Raw genomic sequence first — 11,301 nt, 5'->3', positions numbered from 1 at the left:
TCTTAAGAGGGGGTTGTGAGAGTATGCTGTGCATGTGTGAGCAGAAAAAGACTGACACGTAGGCCTTCTCCATCACATTTTTATTTTTTATTTGACATATGTTATGGGTACAATGCTGATTTTATGAGCATTAGATTAAAGAGGCATGTGGACGTGTGGTTTAAGCAATTGGATTTGTCATGGGATGTGGCTGTCTCTTACGTTCTGTAAATGCGGAAGTGTTGTCTGCACAGCGGGATCCTAGTTACACTGAGAGAGGAGTAGAAGGAACAAAGGCTCACAGAGCGGAAACCAGCCATCATATGGCAACAGCATGTTTGCTTCGAGAGACTCAGATATGGTGGACAGCACCATCTGTGGGCCACTTCATGTACTGAATTCAAAGAAAAATTTTATATATATATATATATATATATATATATATATATATATATATATATATATATATATCACAAGATCCTGCACTGCAAAGTAAAATCTTTTAAAGCAAATACATACTGTTTTATTTATTTTTATTTATGATTTTCATTATTATTATTGTTGTTTTTATATAGCTTTTTATTCCTGGTCTTCCCACATGCAGAACCGAGCAGCACTATAGCATCTGTTACAATAAGAATTATTAGTCATTTGTAGTGAGCTTTACCATCATTATATCGTTAGATAAAAATGATAAATCACATACCCCCTGGCTTTACATCACCCACTTTGAGATCCACTGACTCTTTTTGTATTGAGAACCTCATATTTTTGTAATCTTTGTAATGGTTTCTATTGTGTACACATTCAGATATAAAGCACACCAGCATACAGCTGAAGCGCTGTCAGACTCTTCTCGATTTCAGAAGTCTAATCACTCAATGTGATTTCGCAGAGTAAAATCACACCCACAGCATGCTCTCTCTCTCTCTCTCCCTCTCTCTCTCTCTCTCTCTCTCTCTCTCTCTCTCTAACTCACCTCCCACTCTCTTCACTCTCCCACACACATACACATACACATATACACACAAAACATAAACACACTCACATAAAGACACACTCACCTCACTTCCCTCTGGCCTTGTCTTCTGTCTCATTATCTTGTTGGCAGTAATACAGGAACATCACTATAAGGGGTAAGAGGTGTTTTTCTGTGTGTGTGTGTGTGAGAGAGAGAGAGAGAGAGAGAGAGAGAGAGAGAGAGTGAGAGAGAGAGAGAAAGTATCGGTGTCTTTGTAAATATAGAAGTTACGTGAATCATTGTGTCAGTAATGTTGACACATATGGCACTATAGACTGAGTTGAGCATTAAGGCACCTCACACACATTGTGAGTGTAGCCTGAGGTCAGGCAATACACCACTGACCTATCCATCCACACACACACAAACATGCATGCATACAATACTCCCTGGCCTTTACAGAATCTGCAGCATCTCTTCAAATGTCAGATGAAGGGCAGTGAGTGTAAAAACATACACTTTTACCTACAGTACTACACTGGTGTTACAGTTTGTTATTTCAATAAGTATCCTCTGCATCTTTTTGATTTTTTGTCCCTTTTATATAAAAACTTAGCAAAAGCATCACACACACACACACACACACACACACACACAAACACACACACACAATATCTCACCATATAAGTGAGATTCTGACAGAGCACACTAGCCTTTCTGCTCACCCCAATTAAAGCCAAGGTTTAGGTGCCCTTTTAAAAATACAATTTTCACGACAAATTAAGTCTCAATGAAAAAAAAGAAAAAAAATTAAATGGGAGAAAAGTTTTTTTTTCTCTCTCTCACTTCCTGATTCCAGTCAGCTATAATCTGAAACCTAATTACTAGCGGCGCAGATTTTCCACTCTGATTTGCTCCAGCCAATTAATTTATATTATTTCCAGAATGACATTCACTCCTGATCCCTTTTTTTGACTCTCTTTTGCTGTTCACACCCACACAGATTTCATACAGTTTAGACCACTATCATACCCCTTCTATGCATCTTCCATTTATGTATCTATGCTGTATTTTTGCCATACACACATGGGAACAAATATAAGGTGATATTTAGACTGACCCTGATCTAAAAATGTTATTTTGTAAGTATATACTAATCAGCACACACCACCTGCTCATTCCATCTTTCTGCATTTTATCTCTAAAGCTACCTAGTACTTCATTAGTACTCACCAGTAGATAACCAGTCCTAATCAAGCATTAATTAGCCATAAAGTCTATACTTTATGTAGCCCGTGGCCTACATATCACACTTTCTGAATTGTAAATCACATAGCTACGGGTTTTAAAGACCACTCCATGCTGTGCTGAACTGGTGGCTGCACTGCAGAGAGAATAAGTTGACGGGTTCAGAAAGTGTGGTTAGGCCAGCAGCCTCAGGGGTCAAAGGTTAGAATAAGGTCAACCTCAAATGAGCCTCTGTGGTTTGTAGCCCTGCTCCGAGCTCTGTCTGATGATCCAAGATCTTTGGCTAAGAACACCAATCGATAAAAATTCTGTACGTTCCAAGTCTATTACAATGGCCTGTTCCTCAGATACATCCAATATCAGTTATATATGTTGAGAAAAGTAATACAACCCACTGAATGCAGAGAGTATTTAGCCAGAGGCCATTTCAGCTTTGTCTGGTTGTTCAGTATATACGTCCTCCCCTAGTCTGATGCATTAAGATCTTCGAGGGTATTGTAAAGCTGAGATGTCGTTACAAATCATAGAAGAGTACTGTAATGATTAACTGGACCTTCATCAACGTGCACTCACAGATAGAAATGAAGTGTAATAGTCATAATAACCCAATAAATAAATATAAATTAAGTGAATTAGCCTTTCTAACATTCTTCCTGCTCTCCTGCCCCTTTTTTTTTCTATGGTTGCCCATACAAACTGAGAGGGGAAGTTATGTGCCCCCCCCCCCCCCCCCCCCGTTGTTTTTGATAGGATTTGATCACAGTTATTTCAATTTTATATCAATAGCAGCTGAAATGCCTCCATTTTGTGCTTATCTACATTGATTCAGTGCTAGCAACCCGAGTAAACAACTAACAACAAACTAACAGTATAGTAAGCAAAGCCAAACTTCACATAAGTCCTAAATGCATCCCCCTTTTTTAAAAAAACCAAAATAACTTTAATTATTAATTCTTAAATTCAGAGCAACAAGATGTCAAATCAGATAGATGATGTAGTAGTGAGCTGCTAGTAATGAGTGAGCATTAAATCAGCATGATGTCTAGCATATAAGCTAAATACTGTAATTACCATTTCTGCTACAGGTGGCTATATGAATAGTCTACTTCTTTCAGGGCCGGTTAGTTATTACTTTTAATGGAGGAAAGGTGTTTTTTTTTAAAAGAAAAGGATTAAACAAAAAAACAAAAAAAACCATCAAATTAGCCATGCTTCAAATGCTTACTGACGAACAGAGACACTTGTACAGGGCATTGGTAACTTCATGATCTAAAAAAAAAATTGTTGTAAGCAGAAAATAAAAGTTTCAAGAAGTCATTAACAATTCATTGCTCAAATGTTGCCTATTATTCAAACTGATTTATAGGGAAAAGATAGACTGAAGCTTTTAGGACAAAGGGAAAAGGACAAAAGGCAAGATCTAAAAAGCAAGATTCTTCCTTACATAACAAAATCTGCTTAGAATTGACCAACTATCAAAGACATTGACATTAAACGACATATAGGACTGAAGAACAAGTTTAATGATTAATTATTTGGTCTGGGAAATTTTTTAGATATTACTAAGAAAAATGAAGGTATACCTCTGGCTTAGTTGTTAAAAAAAATAATAAATCTAGCATATTTCATGGAAATCTGTTTTTGTTTGAATTATGTATGGCAGTGTAAAATTATATGCTACACACAACCACTTCCATGGTAACAGGTTATTTCCAGACTTCTACTGCTGATTTATTTATGTATTTATTATTTAAATGTTATTTAGCTTTACAGAAATGTAAGTCAATTATTACATCAAATAATCTGTTGCTTATTGGTGAGATTTGGTTCTAAAGCTTATATTATAATACAGTGTGCGGCCTGATCTGCTGAGACCCGAGGACATGAGGAGTGTGTCAGATAATGAGTCTTCCTCTTACATTAAACAGACGAGGTGCATTTTGAGCGTGCAGTGATGATTGCAGCTCCTACGCCATTTGTTTTTGTTTCTGTGGAGCAGACATGAAGCGAGGCCTAAAGTTGCACTGAAAATATTTATGGCCATCATGAACGGCAGTCTGCGCTACTCATTAAGACACATTAGTGGTGATTCCAGCCTAGCTGACGCGCTCCTCGCCTTCCAGGGCCTTCGAGTGAAAGCTGAAGCTCTGACAGCAACGTCTCTTCCAGCCACTCAAGCACAGAGCCCAAATCCAATATGAGGCAGGAAGAACAGGAGAGTCGCAGTGCAGTGCCTCCGTTCATTCGCAGATAACAGAATTTCAGGGTGACAAACTTCAAGCACAGTGCTCCACCTCGGGGCTAAGTTAATTGCATTAATTCTCTTTGACACTTTCTGAAAATAAAATAAATAAATAAATAAAAACAAGATAGAAAAACAAGAAGGAAAAAAGACAAACAAAAGAAAATAATATTTTCTCTTTTGTTAATTTTATAATACATGATGAAATTCATAACAAGGAAAAACTTCCCAGCAATGATCAATTATTATTTTCAGTGAGTGGCACAGGATATTGCTGAAAACATTGTTTTTGCTCCCGTGAGGATGAATGTTCATCGATGGTGTAGCACACTCGTCTGTCCCTGCAGGATACCGAGTTGACTTTTTCGAGAGTAGCCACAGTATTAGTGTGGATAAGCTCAGAGAATTTCTCATCGCAGTTTATCCTGACCCAAAAACTGCAGTGTTTATTTCCCAGAGAGCTCGATTGTAGATTCTTGCTGGTAGAAGTGAAGCAATGGCAGGCTTTACTTCAACAATGGAATATGCAGAACGGAATTTTAAATGTGAGAATTGTATAATAACTGAGAAATTGAAACAAATCTCTCCAGTCTAGGCTTACCTGTGTGATTTTCCTTTGGTTTTCAGACAAAGATGATCTCGTTTTAAGAGAAAGTGCTTGATTTGTTTTGTTTAATATAATGGTATATGCACTTCATTTGCACCTCTGATGAAATTAAACATTTTGTTTAAAAAATAAAACGTAATTTTTTAAATGTTAATACACAATTACTATTTTCTGCAAAATGTAAAATATAGAACATATAGAGAGGGAAAATATTGCATGTTTATCACAATAATTTAAGTTCTTCATAACAAGTCTTTTTTTTTTTTGCAACAATCTATCTATCTAGTTTTTTTATTATTATGAATTGTTTAAATCTCAAAATGTTTTCCAACCTTTCTATCTCTCCTCTTTCTCACAGCATTGATTATCTAAAGTTCTAAACTTGTCCTTTTACTCCTCTTAAGGGAAAATGTGCAATCGCTCTAAACAGCAGAAGCTTCTCTAATGATCTTGTTTTTGAGCACAAAGGCAACATCGTCCAGGATGTCCATGCAGCTCAGCCTCGTCTGGTTAAACGGCAGATTTATGGCTGTAAATAGCCTGACTTTTTGACTTGTGCGATAATTTCAACTTTACAATGCAATATTTCCACTGATTATTTCCCAACATTAGGTGGACATTGCACTTAAAACTCCGCCATTTAATTTCCTCCATCAGTCCAATAAACACATTTTATAGTGGCCATCAATCACAAAAACAAAAAACACACAGAACGCTGTTAATCTAACAGATTTTATCACGCTGTGTAATCTATAAAAAAGATATGTTTTATACGAAAATGTGCTCTGCTGACTAGCTTAAGTAAATGCAATAAACATAGTGAACATTCACTATAAATCTAAGTTGCTGCATGTTGTTAATTTGATACATTAGGCAATCATTTGCTATAAATAATTGTTTATTAGCAAGCCGGCCCCGTCTCTTTCTGCTAATAACATGTATCTGAGAAGATCCTTTAGAAAATTTCAATTAGCCCACTTACATTTTTGCACAAGCATCAAGCTCTAACTGTCCATTACACACAGTGGTTTTCATGTGGAGTTGAAAGTTCACCATCAATTTGCTACTAATTATTCTTTTTTTTTTTTTTTTTTGGCAAAATTGCTTTACTTTTTTTAATATTACTCTTGCATTTATGCAGTGGGCCTTAATATTATTTATTAAACTGTAATAGTGCATGTGTATGTTTTATATGTGCTTTTTTATCCCAAACTATGAAGCATGATCCCAAACTATGAAGCTAAATAATGAAGAAGCATAGTTATAAAAATAAATAATAAATAAATAAATAAATAATAACAATAACAACATAAAAAATAGAGGAGAAACACACCCTAAACACAACTTTTTGGACATATGGATAGTGTGTTCTTGGCATTTCTCTCAAATCTGTTGTGATTACAGTCCAGACCATTATCATACACAGCATGCTGTTATCATTAGATACAGAACAGCTTTCAGGTTAAAAGCAGCAGTGGGTCAAGCAGCAGTCCCAGTAGCCACAGACTCCTGTAACCTCCACATTACACTAATGATCGGTGAGAAATGGGACCTGCTAGGCAGAACGTTCACAAATGCAGCCCTTATTACAGGCAACTAAGCAAGACTCTACACTAGTTATTTTTTTAAATGTATTTATTCGTTTCATTTTATCCAACAAGCCGGTGATCGATAAGTAATTAATTTCCGTAGCTAATGCAAAATAGTTGATTACAGAGCAGTGCAACAACTTCTACTACTGGTACATTCATTCTAGGGAAGGAACGGAGAAATTGTTTTCATATTGGAAAGAGGAAGCATTTCTATATGGTCAAGTTGACTTAATTATAATCTTATGAATAATGTACTTTATGTAAATATTTAAGTTCACCCTGGTATCTTTTTATACTTACAGAAAAATTACTCAAAACAAGAGCATAGCCGTTCAATTCAAACTCATTACAGTGCCTGTAGAATCAGAAATCGCATCAGGTACACTCCAAGAAACCAAACCAAAGGGACTGGGAACAAGCGGAATGTGTTGTGAGGAGCATAGCAAGCACGCACTGGCGAGTTCCTCTACCAAGAGGATATATTTTAGGGTGCAAGAATGTGAAGTGAATGAGGGAGTAGAGGGGGCCTGCGCTTTGACATTTTGTTTGTTCTTGCAGGCAAAATGGAAGACATACATTGTCCCTTATTGCCTAAAGACCCACAATGCAATTCCAGCCCTTCAGTGGTCACTCGGGGAGTGTGCTCCAGGAGTCACATGTTCAGATGGATCGCATCAATTTACCAAACCACAACAACAAAAGACGACCACCCCCATTCTTTTTTCGCCTCTTTTGGGCTTTCACAAGGCGCTCGGTGTGTTATGATACGAATAAAGCGCAGCTAAATATGCTGGCGTTCTTGTTTGGTTCTAAACGTGATAAATGAAACACGGTGTGTGCCCATTGTGGCTTGGCCAAGCACAAAAGTGCTACATCAGTCCACATGTGGACCTACATCGCCACCCACTGGATGATTTAACACCAAGTTTAAAAGCCATGCAATGACTTTGTACCATTTTTTATAGTACTTCTGCATGCTCGTATTCCACGTTTGCAGATTACACATTCCTCCTGCTGAATCTTTGTTCAAATTCTCTATTTTAACAGTTTACTAATTATAAGGACTGTTCAAACATTAGCAATGACTGACAAGACGAGAGCAAACCCAAGCAGCCAAGAACTAAATGTCAGTTTTGGTTTGGAATATTTAACACTAATGGCAGTGTGACAGAGAGAGGAAATGGAGTGATAAGAGCTCTGGAGGTGATTTGAGATGCTGTGTGAGTGATGCAATGTTGATCTCAGTGGGGTTTAGAGTCAGAGCTGCGGTGCTACGAAGTGACATCATCAGACAGGGTTTGGATCACAGACTCCTCTGGGGCTCATCCACGTCACTCTGCCATATCTCTACTGACACAGCTATTAGAATCACACAAACACACACACACACATCCACACACACACACATAAACACAAATTTTAAACACAGAATTAAGGACACTGTCACAACACAAATCATTTAATCTGTATGTTTATATTTATCACACATGTCATGTGAAAGGAAAAAAACAGTCAAAGAAACATGACATATTACTTAACTGTCTCATTGCTGGTTACATACACAAAACGGTACTTCTTTTGTTCTTGCATATGTTTCAAAGTGAATGTAGTGTATCCTTAAAGCTTGTATATAGTACTAATAAGAACTTAAGCAGTAACTTGTTAGAAGACACTCTATGTGGGGTCCATGAAACATTGCCAGGGGTTCCCAGTGGTTCTTGATTTTTTTATGAAAATTTTTATATTTATTATTGAGTCATTATATAGGGTGTCCCAAAAGTCTTCAAATATGCGAGACTATGTATGCCAGCACTACGTCAATTGCGTCTTCGTCAGTGGATGTTTGTGGACGTCCACTTCTTTGTTGGGCTTCACCACTTCCGGTCTTTTTGAATTTGGTAATAAGTTTGCCAACAGTGTGATGTGATTGCCTTGTTTCCTGTCAAAGTCCATCGCAACCTTGCAACAACTTCTCGATCCAGCCATGAGAATGAATTCAATACGTTCCTCTTTTGTGAAAAGCGTTCTTATATATATATATATATATATATATATATATATATATATATATATATATATATATATATATATAACTAATTAAGAAAACATTTGGAAGACATTTTGCTAAAAAGTGTTCATTTCCCCTCTGGAGACTTTTGGGACACCCTGTAGTTAGCCTGGTTGACCAATCTTTTGAATTGCATGATGTTAATCCAAACCTCGAAAACAAAACGACCTATAATAATGTCAGGGTGTGTGTCAGGTTGTGTGTTCTGTCAGTGAAAAGCTATCTAGCTCTAATAAATAGCCAGCGAGTTGGATTATGTTCATTAAAACACTGTGAACATAATCCATTGAACTTATTTTACAGTTAAAGGGGTACCAGGCTGTAAAAATTTGACAACCTTTACTTTAGAAACATCCACACATTCAACTTGACAATAGTGCTATCCTCAAGAACAACTACAAATTTCAAATAATATGTCAACAGTTTATAATTCTTGATGTTTAGTGGATAATCTATAGATTCTTAGTCCAATCACAATTTCAAAGGCACTTCATCTGGACGCTATAGATTATCTACATCGTTTTTGATGTGTGAAACAATAAAAAAATACATTGAAAAACTGAAGTGGAAAATCAACTGATAGGCTCTTCCTGACAGTCTATAGATGGCTTGTAGAGTGTCTAAAGCAGAAGAATTCTAATGAAGTATTAGCACTTAATGACCTCGATTTATACCATAAATAAGTTCTAAATGTACCCTACATTCACTTTCCAGCTGAAAAACAAGCAATGCATTCAAACATCACTTAGGTCCTGTATAGTGGTGCAAGCACAACAATAGAGTGATATGATCATAAGGTAGTATACTTACAGTAAGTATTTTTCTGACCATCTGTATTGGTGGTATCTGGGTTAAGGTGGTACAGTTATAAAAAGAGGTAGAATTAGAATGAATGAATTACCCCAAGGTGTGGTTAGGCATGCTGCTGTGATATCCAACCACTTACATAATTTCACATCAATATTTTAGTGTTAGAAACAATAAGTTGTCTGAGAGAGCTCACAGCACATGCATTGTCAATTAAAGGATATATGTTAATATTTTAATGGAAGATAAAGCAGGTATGGAGTCAAATAAGCTGCTAAATTCAGGCATGTACAAGTAATCAGGTTGAAGATTGCAGGTAAAATAGACAAATTGACAAAAGATAAGGATTGAGTATTATTATGATATAGACACTTGCCCTCTTGTCTATTACTATTTTAGATATAGTTCACTATACACCAATCAGCCATAACATAAAACACCTGTCTAATATTGTGTAGGTTTCCCTTGTGCTGCCAAAACAGCTCTGAAGCATGGACTCCAAAAGACCTGGAAAAAGAGGTGTGCTGTGGTATTTGGCACTAAGACATGTAAGTCCTGTAAGTTGCGAGGTGGGGCCTCCATGGATCGAACTTGCTTGTCCAGGACATCACATAGATTCTCAGTCAAATTCAAATCTGGGAAAATTGGAGACCAAGTCAACACCTAGAACTCTTTGTCATGTTCCTCAAACCATTCCTGAACAATTTTTGCAGTGTGGCAGGATGCATTATTGTGCTGAAAGAGGCCACTGTGTTTAGGGAATACTGTTGCCATGAAGGAGTGTACTTGGGTTGCAATAATGTTTAGGTAGGTGGTACATGTCAAAGTAACATCCACATGAATGCCAGGACCCAAGGTTTCCCAGCAGAACATTACCCAGAGTATCACACTGCCTCTGCCGGCTTGCCTTCTTCTCATGGTGCATCCTGGTGCCATCTCTTCCCCAGGTAAGTGATACACATGCACCCGGGTATCCATATTGATCTAGTTTGAAAAGTGATTGTTCACTTGCTGCCTAATATACCTCACCCCTTGACAGGTGCCACTGTAATGAGATAATCAATGTTATTCACATCACATATGTGTGGTTTTAATGTTATGGCTGATGGGTGTATATGGAAAGTGGTAGTGTAATCTAAATGAAGGGCTTCAGAATTTGTATTTCACACCTGTGCACAAATGTAAATATATATATATATCATGTAAGAAAAAAAAAGGAGAATGGAAAATAAAAAATAAAATAAAATAAAATAAAGGATTGTAGGTGAGAACTGGCAATGAGACATTGTAATTGTGATGTACAAAAAGGAAGGTATATTGTACAAATAATTAGTTGGCTAAAATTACAGTAGTTTTCTCATGCTTGGTGTTTAATTAGTTTATTGGCCATTTTATTGATTCCTTTAATAATACAGAGTTTACTGCAGTTCACAACTTACTTGTTTGTACTACAGATAAAATACATGATTCAGTTTGTTGTATTTAGCTCGATGCTGGGTAAAATAACCTGTTAACACTGAGGTGCAGTGACATGAATAGTGTCCATCCACAAGGTGGGGGACACCCTGGACAGAGTGCCAAGCCAGCACAGGGCATAATCACACACTACAGACAATTTGGGAATCCAGCCAACCTACAACACATTTCTTTGGACTGGAGGAGGAAACTGTCGTACCCAGAGGAAACTCCAGAAGCATGTTGAGAACATGCAAACTCCACGCACACATCCGAACCCTCAACCCCAGAGTTGTGAGGCAAACGTGCTAATCACTAAGCGACCGTGCCCCCTGAGCTTAA

This window comes from Ictalurus furcatus, chromosome 27 (assembly GCF_023375685.1).
Source record: "Ictalurus furcatus strain D&B chromosome 27, Billie_1.0, whole genome shotgun sequence".
In the NCBI taxonomy this organism is placed as follows: domain Eukaryota; kingdom Metazoa; phylum Chordata; class Actinopteri; order Siluriformes; family Ictaluridae; genus Ictalurus; species Ictalurus furcatus.
The sequence above is the reverse complement of the archived record's forward strand: the minus strand, read 5'-3'. Positions refer to the sequence as shown.